This window comes from Miscanthus floridulus, chromosome 12, assembly GCF_019320115.1.
Source record: "Miscanthus floridulus cultivar M001 chromosome 12, ASM1932011v1, whole genome shotgun sequence".
Lineage (NCBI taxonomy): Eukaryota > Viridiplantae > Streptophyta > Magnoliopsida > Poales > Poaceae > Miscanthus > Miscanthus floridulus.
In genome coordinates, this window is record NC_089591.1 from 39,594,173 (window position 1) to 39,603,650 (window position 9,478).

Below are 9,478 nucleotides of genomic sequence, written 5' to 3' on the forward strand. Positions count from 1 at the left end.
AAACTTACTGTGTTCTCTCCTATTTGTTTCCTAGATTAATGGTCAGGATAGAGCGACAATGTTTGTGTCACCACCCCCTGGTGTAGATTGGCCGCAAGGAGCTATGCCAACCACCTAGACCAGCGTTGGGATCGAGGACGTCAACTGGGCGGTGCTCGGAGCTGGAGAGGAGGCATCGGCCAAAGCTGCTGGTAAGCGGCCGGCGACCAGCAAGCGTCATTAGGCAATTTTTACTTTGTCGGACGATGATGTAGAGGAGGGAGAGGATGCAGACACCTTTCGACTCGTCCCTCAAAAGAGGAGGAGGTAGCTAGAGTTGATGGAACAAGGTGGCTCCTCCGTACCGGTGGGACCTACATTGCCGACCGTTGCAGCGCGAAGGACAAGCGGCGGAGAGGTCGAGCACCAAGGCCTAGTGATAGTGCTGGCTATAAAGGGAGACCAGGAGTCACCCACACAGCACGTGGAGCAAGCACGGCCGAAGAGACGCGCCTTCGCCACATCATTCCACGCCTTCTGAACTTATCTCGGATGTACTAGTTCGGCGTCCACCGAAAGTCTGGACCAGTTAGCCAGAAGTTTTGTGGCTCCACCAATAAGTTTAGAGCAGACTGCCCAGTAGCCGGTCACCGAGGAAGCCACAGTAGGAGATCCGTTAGGACCTCAGCAAGGGAATAGTCAGACAACAGTCCCTGAGTAGGTGGTCGAGGGACCAACTGAGATGGACATGAGTGCTCTGAGCACTCGACCTACAGAGGGCAACACTTCAGCGTTGAGGGTGATAGAGCAGACAGAGGGGCAACAACCGGAGGTGAGAGCACAACCCACATTCACCGACGCTGAAGCCCGTGGGAAGGCTTTGGTGATCGCAGATGCTGCCGACGCCGGACCCGAAGAAGAGCCCAAAGAGGACGAAGTGGAGGAGGTCCTGGGCCACCTGCAGGATAAGCGACAACATGTATATGTGTCGCGTTGGTGAAACGACCAATGGGTTATTCATGAGGAAATCCCTGAGGTCAAAGAGACCAAAAAAGTTGAACGAGCGGCGAAACAGCTGGTGACGGAGGTCCAGGTAGGCTTTGCTTCACCACCTAAGCTTGCTGTCTATTTGAGCTGTCTTACTTAGCTATCTGCACATAGGACTTAATGAAGACCATGAGGTATCACAAGAAATGCTTTGACCAGATCGAGGGGATCACTGCAAGCAACAAGGAGCTAACAGCGGAGGTGGAACGCCTACGCCACCATCTTGAACCCGCCATCCATGAGAAGGTAGAGCAAGAGTCCTAGAACCAGAACCTAGTCATCTAGCTCAGTAATAAAGAGTAGGAAAGAACAAGTAAGTAGCCACTTTATCACAACGAATACTGACAAGTGTTGTTGCGTTGTTGGTAGTAACAGCTGTAGTGCAGGCTTTGAAGCCGAAGTGGTCCGTCTCCGAGAGGAGAACAGTCGTGCGGTCGTGGAATGTGATCGCCTGAAAGAGGACAACAGAAAACTAGTGACCAGTCATAGCTCCGGGACCACACGACCAAGATGACAGAGGAACTAAAAAGTAAGTTTTCCAAACCCCTTTGCTCACTTTTGTTGCTCGCCTTATTTTATCGTGTTATGCCATTTTAATAGCTTTTGCGGTTTGCAATTTTAAAAGTCAATGCCAAGAAGCATCTGGAGGCCGTGATAAAAGAACATGATGGCTGGAAGGCGCAGTGCGAAGAGATCACCAAGGATCGGGACACTTGGAAAAACCGGTGCCAGGAGGTGGCAATGGGCATTTTGCCGGTCCTTAACCTCATCGATCCAGCGCTAATAGAAGACGTGCCAAGGACGCCACAGCTGGGATTGATTGATAGGTGCCGAAAGGTATGGGGATGGTTCCAGGAGTTCGTGAAGGAGGTGGGTGAGTACATAGGCACACATGTGCTAAGCATGGTACATGCTCACTACCCCTTGATCGATCTCAAGCGCCTAGAGGCTAGATACTCGAAGGAGGTAGATCCAGACAAGGTTGAGGAGCTACGGATGACCCAGCTAGACTTGTCGGTGAAATAATTGGTGACATTAACCTGTGTGGAGGCGGGACAGCACCTGTACAGGGAATGCCATCAACAAGTCAGTTGAAAGTGCCGTCATTTTTAAGCCAATCGGCGAAGCCTGCGGTCTCGACCTGCCAGGCGTCGATGGGGCCATCTTCTTCAGCTCGACCAGTGCAGGAGTCCACGAGACTCGAGCACGATGTCAGGCCTAGTGAGCAGCAGGTGCCATGTGCCCCAACCAGCCATTAGTGTAGGCTATAGCTGTAGAAGAAGATGTAGTTGTGTTATTGTAAACTTGGACCTTTTTTGGCAATCTTGTAATAACATAACTGTATAACGACATGAGCTTGTGTGTTTTGTAGAAAATGTTTTTAAGCTCAGACATCGTACCGATGTTACTAAGTTAGAACATGTTGACATTCTGTTTAGTTGTACCAGTTTAGTTGACATGTCATCCTGAAAGGTTTGTATGGCCCTGGTTTGTCTTGCGATCGGAGTGTTTATGCACATGTAGGAACACACAAGTCAAACCAGAGAGCACCTACTGATCACCCGTAGCATAGAGAGCAGATCCCATGCATGCATTGAGAGAGACCCGGAGACAGGGCCTGCTATGAAAACCCGAGAAGGAATGGTGGTCGGTTTTAACTGGTTGAGTTTAGAATAACAATAGACTTTGAAGTGACACATTAGAGTGGTCGAAGAAATCATAATAGCTTATTGATTAAATCGAAAGTACAAGAGGAGTACATATCTTAGTAGTTAAGCATAGAAACGCCTAAGCTTGTCAATGTGCCATGAAATTGGGTAACGTCTGTACTGTCTAGGTGAGCTAACCTATAGGACGTTGGTCGTGTAACCTCCTTGATCATGAAGGGCCCTTCCCATGGAGTTGCGAGTTTGGTGGACACCAGCCTGATTTGTCTTCCACTTTAGGACCAGGTCCCCAACCACGAAGAAGCCGCTCTTTGACGTTCTTGTTGTAGTACCTGCGCAAAACAACAAGGTATTTTTGCTGTACGTACACAAGAATCGAGCCGCTTCTCTTCTGCACTATTCACTTCTAAGCTTCCCATACTTCATTGGACTTGTCTTCATCAAAGTTCTCTACCCATGCTAATCTAAAGGCTATATCCTGCTGGGAGCACTGCCTCAGCGCCATAAAACCATAAAGTGTGGTGATACGCTGGTATTGCGACTAGGCTGGGTTCTAAGACCCCAGACCATGGCTGGTAAACTCTTTGAGCCATCTTCTAGGAGCTTTATCATTTTCCCTGTACATCCTCTTTTAAGTGCATCCAAGATCATACTATTTGCCTGCTCGACCTGTCCATTAGCTCTAGGGTGCGCCCACCGAGACGTATTTTACTACTATGCTCCTTTCATCGCAGAAGTCCCAAAAAGCGTTCCCGATGAACTGAGTACCCAGATCAGTGATGATGCTGTTGGGTATGCCGAAGCGGTGGATGACCTGGTCAATGAACGTGACAGCCTTTTCTGAAGATGCCTGTACCAAAGGCATGTACTCTGTCCACTTGGAAATTTGTCGATAAGCACAAAGACGCATGTAAATTTCCTAGGAGCCGGTTTGAAGGGCCTGATCATATCCAGTCCCCAGCATGCGAAGGGCTAAGAGGCTGGTATTGTCTGAATCTCATGTGCTGCGTACATGGATTCTCTTGGCAAAGAACTGACAAACCTTCACAATGGCGGACTAGCTTCTCTGCATCAGCTACGGCTGACGGCCAATAGAACCCTGCTTGGAAAGCCTTGCCAACTAGCGTTCTCAAAGCCGCATGGTTGCCACAGGAGCTAGAGTGGATTTGGTCTAGGAGATGTTCACCATCCTCCTAGGTTATACACTTCATCAAGATTTCCTCCTTTGTTTTCTTGCGCCATAATTTGCCATCGATGAGCAGATACTGCTTACTGTGACGCATCAGGCATTCATTTTCTATCCGATCAGTGTAACCGCTACCATCTATCAGATACTTGATGAAAGGTACTCTCCAGTCAGGCTCCTTAGTGGTCAGAGGTGGTTCGGTGGTGTTTGATGCCAGAACCGTAGCCACCAGTAGCTGGTCTGGAGGCTTGTCGACCGTGGAATCTTCCTCTTCGATGGAAGGCATGAGTAGGTCTTGAACAAATACGCCATGTGGGACTTTGGCTTAGGATGATCCTAACTTTGACAGCGCATCTGCTGCTTGATTTTTGTCCCGAACCACATGTGTGTACTCGATGCCATAGAACTTGCCTTCTAGCTTTCTGATCGATTTGCAGTATGCATCCATCTTTTCACTGGTCGTATCCCAGTCCTTGTTGAGTTGGTTGATGACCAAAGCCGAGTCTCCATAGACATAGAGATGTTTGACACCGAGCTCGATCGCAATGCACAGGCCATGTAGGCATGCTTCGTACTCGGCGGCGTTATTGGACGCCGGGAAATAAATCCTGATCTAGGAGAGGGAGGGCCGGGAGGGGGGCGGCGCCGCCGGATCCGGGAGAGGGAGGAGGGCCGGGAGAGGGAGGCGCCGGATCTAGTGAGGGGAGGGTGGGCCGTGCCGGCCAGGGAGGAGGGGTGGGCGGGCCGCTCCGGCGAGGGAGGAGGGGAGGGTAGGTCGCGCTAGCGCCGGAGAGGGAGGAGGGGAGGGCGGGGCCGCGCCGGCGCCGAGAGGGAGGAGGGGGCAGTGTGTGCGCGTGCGCGGGGAGGGGTCGGCGTGTGCGCGTGCGCGGAGAAGGGGAGGGGGCGTGCGGACGCGGTGCGGGGAGAAGGGGAGGGGGCCGTGCGGGGAGAAGGGTAGGGCGCGTCCGCTGGGGCCGGTTTAAAAAAGATTTTTTCCCTTTACCGAGTGTCCTGGATCTGGGCACTCGGCAAAGTTTTTTTTTCATTTTTTTCTTCTCCTTCTTTACCAGAAAAAATATTTTTTTCGTTTGTCGAGTGTCCTAGATCTGGGCCTTCGACAAAGTTTTTTTTCCATTTTTTTCTTCTCCTTCTTTCCCAGAAAAAAAATTTTATTTCTTTGTCGAGTGTCCTAGATCTGGGCACTCGGCAAAGTTTTTTTTTTCATTTTTTTTCTTCTCCTTCTTTCTCAGAAAAAAGATTTTACTTCTTTACCGAGTGTCAAAAAAAAAACACTCGATAAACCCCATCTTTGCCGAATGTTTTTTTTGACACTCGACAAACCTCCTTTTTACCGAGTGTTTTTTTTTGCCGAGTGTTTTTAGCGCAACACTCGACAATGAACTTGTTTGTCGAGTGCCTGAGAGAATACACTCGGTAAACATAAAAACACTCGATAAATTTGACGTTTCTGGTAGTACTTATCCCCAGCCCCCCTTCTTGCTAACAGGTGCACTTGTGGCCAGCGATGACTACATGTCTTCTAGTATGTGTGTGCTTGCCTTCAAGCAAACACCACAACCACATAATAGCACGTGTAATGCCACGGTCAAAATTCAATCCATCCATGCATGAGGATGACCTTTGGGCGTTCTCTGTAGGATTTGAAGATTAAAGAAAAGATTAATCCATCCATGCATGAGTACGGCGTTCGGGCCTTCTCGTTATTTTTGGATTAAAAAAAAAGAGTAAAGTGCACCAGCGGTCCCTAAACTTATACCGCTGTGTCATCCTGGTCCATAAACTCGCAAATCAACCGTTTAGGTTCTCAAACTTGTTCATCTGTGTCATCTCGGTCTCTAAACTTGTTCGGTTATGTCATCCCGGTCCCTAAACTTACAAATCACCCGTTTAAGTCCTCAAACTTGTTCAGTTGTGTCATCCTGGTCTCTAAACTTGGTTTTAAGTCTCATCTGTGTCAAAGCAGGATGATCTAAAAACTTTATATCAAAAAATAATTCATCACTTTTTCATATGAACTCGAATGAAGACAAACTTTATATCAAAATTGTAGCCCTCGAAGCGATCTACGACTTTGTAGTTGAAAAGTTTTTGAATTAAAACTGTTTAGGGTGCCAAAATATTATTGTAGGTTTATAGATTTTAAAATATAAAATTTAAAATTATATTTTGGAACACTAAATAACTTCAAACAAAAAAACTTTTCAACTACAAAGTCTTTAGATCGTGTATATATATATATATATAGTCCTATCAAGATATAAGAGTTTAGTAAAACCCCATGTACAAACGGATGGGGATAAGGATTTATCTTTCTCCTTCTCCATACAACAGCAACAACAGTGCTGCGTCCTGCACCCCACGATGCAGCGATGGGCTATAGCCACTGGCCCACTGCCGAGTGGTGCCCTGCATGATGGCATCCACGCCGTGCCGTGCTGGGCGTGGTGGGGCGTCGACGACCGTACCTTCGGCGTTTGCTGCGAGAGGGCGAGTGGTGCGACCGGCAGGCTGCCCCGGCCACGGATGGACGCCCACCAGCCGGCGGTACCAGCAGTAGTTGCTTGATGTCGCAGCACACAGTAGAATCGATGACCGTGATTATTCTGAGTTTTCTGACCAAGCTGCTAAGGGCGTCCCCGGCAGCACATCCAAATCGCCGGCTGACGTGTAAGATTAAAATACTAAAAAAGCTTACTAGACAGCAGAGCTAATGCCGTGGGCCAGAAGAGCAGAGACCAAACCTTTCACGAGGAAACGTGCGAGCTATCCAACGAGCTCGTCACCAGCGTCGGGGTTAATTTTTCCTATTTCTCTCCCATCCCCGTAGGAGAATAGGGAAGTGCTCGTTGGGGACGCCCTAATCAGGTCCAGCTCCTGTATTATTGGAACAGTAGTATAAGTTGTTGGGCACCTTAATTTGCTGATCCGAGACGTCATCAGGATAGTCAACCTCTATCACAACTAATACTGAATGAAAACAATTCGGATTTAATTTGCCTGTATTTCTAGCTATCAGTCCGTTCGCTTGTTGGTTTCAGCCAGGACTTATCAGCCATGGTAGAGTATTTTTCTCTCACAATAAACCAACACTAACCGGGCTTATCAGCTCAAAAACCAACCAGCGAACAAGTTGTATGATATGATGGCATCCATTCAGTTCCTAGCTAGCTACTGGAACCTTGGTTCTGCTAATTAGCCTAGCAATAGCACTCCATCCAGTCGCTGAAGAGTGACATTCGGACATCATTAGCATGGCCACCGCTCACCCTTCGATACAATCTTATACTCCCCCCTCCAGATAGGTAAAAGAAGTCATTTTGAACAAGACTTGGGTTAAAAGTTAGTCATATAAATCATGAACAACTTTTAAGTGGTTGAGTTTTGAAATGTGAAAACGATATGAGTAGATTTGTCTTCAAAAATACTTTCATAAAAATATACATATATCAGTTTTCAATAAATATTTTCATAAAAACAAGAAGTCAAAGTTATGCTTTAGAGACCGTGTCGCTATCCAAAACGACTTCTTTTAGCAACCTGGAGGAAGTATGACGGGACACGAATACAAGTGTCACATCTGTATTACGTGTAACTTAGTAGGCACCACACTTTCTTCCTTGGTCTCAATATTTGTCTAGATTTATAGTTCGAAAATAAAAACTCCTGTTGGGATGGAGGGTGTACATGCCCCTCATATACTTATTCGAGCGGGCGAGAATGCTCACCTAAGTCAATATCTTGTATATTGAGCCTGTTCGTCGGTTGATTTCTGGGCTGATAAGCCCGACTGGTGCTGGTTTGTTGTGAGAGGAAAACACTGTTGGCTGGCTGATAAGCTCTGGCTGAAACCAATAAGCGAACATGCTGAATTGACTGATGAGGATAGGTGTGTGTGCGCTTTTAAAAGGCCAACAACACCATATCCCAACTTGCAGATCTTCTTTTTCAATCTATAGATCCGTCGTCTTGGACATGACGATTATGACATGGCACTATCTCTAACAGCTATTCAACTTTATGTCATTTTTAACAACAAAAAGAACTAACTTTATTTCCATAATAGAGAAATCAGACCACACTTATTATACCAAAGTTAAACACTAGCTTATTTTTAAAGTTAAATACTAGCTTAGCAGACCACACTTATTTTTAAAGTTAAACAGTTGGGTAAGGTTTTTTTTCCAACTTGTGGAGCAATGTTTTCACATGGCAAAACATTAGCTTTTAAGCCGGAGGGCAGACGAAAACCACCTGCAACCCGTCACCGCCAGCCCAAAGGAGGCCATCTAAAAAAAATAATGAAATTACAACATAGACTAGCTATTTCTTTTCGGACTCAAAGCACGCGCTCTCTCTCAGAAATCTGAACGAACTGGAAGCCCGGAGCGAGATTTTCTCCATTTTATTCGGAAAAAAAATCCCAAATCAAAATTGTTAATGAAACAATTGGTCATTCAGTTAGGGCCAGTTCGTTTGAGGCAGTTTGACACTAGGAATTGTTTCGGTCAATAAAAACTTATGTAAATTGACTAATGATTCCAGCGGTAATTCTTCCAGACGATCGCTCCGGAGGAAACGAACGAGCCCTCAGTGTTCCGGCAATCCGGGTGGGTAAGCTGATACGTAGATCAGTCGACCATGTGGTGTGGACCTAACGTTTTCCAATCCCATCTGGACAACGCGTCGCCACTAGTCCAATCCTCAACACGCACGCAGAGGCAGCAGACACCATCCCCCATTCGGCATTGCCATCGCCATCATGGGAGAGGATCGGAATCGGAATGATCAGCCCGTGGGGTCCCTGCCAGGAACGGCGAAAAGGCGATTTGGAAAGCCGAAAGCTACGCGAGATTCGTCCGTGCGTACGTACCGCTACCATCCATCCATCCATCCATCAATCGATGGAAAAGAAAGACCGGTTCACGCGAATCGCGACACAGCGAGAGAGGAAAAGAAAAGCTGGCCCTCCGTCGGCGTGCCGGCACACATCGCTGAGACGCCTGATGGCTGCTCGGAATCGGACCCAGCCACCCCCGCACCCAGGGGGCAAAGCTTTCCGCGGCCAGAGCAAATCACACGCGCCCCCGCGTGGCTACAAGAAAGATCACATGTCAAAGCTTGCATCAGTGGCTGTGATGTGCTTGCATAAGCATAAACCCTGGCGTACAACTTTTTTTTTTCTCAAAAAAAAAAATGCGTACGACTTTGCATCCAGAGAAGATTAGGACTTTGCATCCGTTCTACAATAAAAGATACATCCGCTTTAAGTCAAACTATTTTAAATTTAACTGTTTATAAAGATTTGGTAGAACTTGGTATAGTCTGATTTAGAGCTATGCTAAAGTTATATTTATTTGCAGTTTTGGTGACAAATGAAGTAGAGTAAAAGTTGATATGAACATATGGTCCATGCTCTTTGGTGGCCCATCACTGTTTCCGGGCCAGGCGACAATTTGGCGTTGCCTTCCCGTGCCTCCACCAGCACCCTTGGCATCGCATACTTGTATACACACTTACACAGTACCCAGTCTTGCACAGAATGTTAATTGTTGTTTAGTGGAGTACTACCGTCACGCTT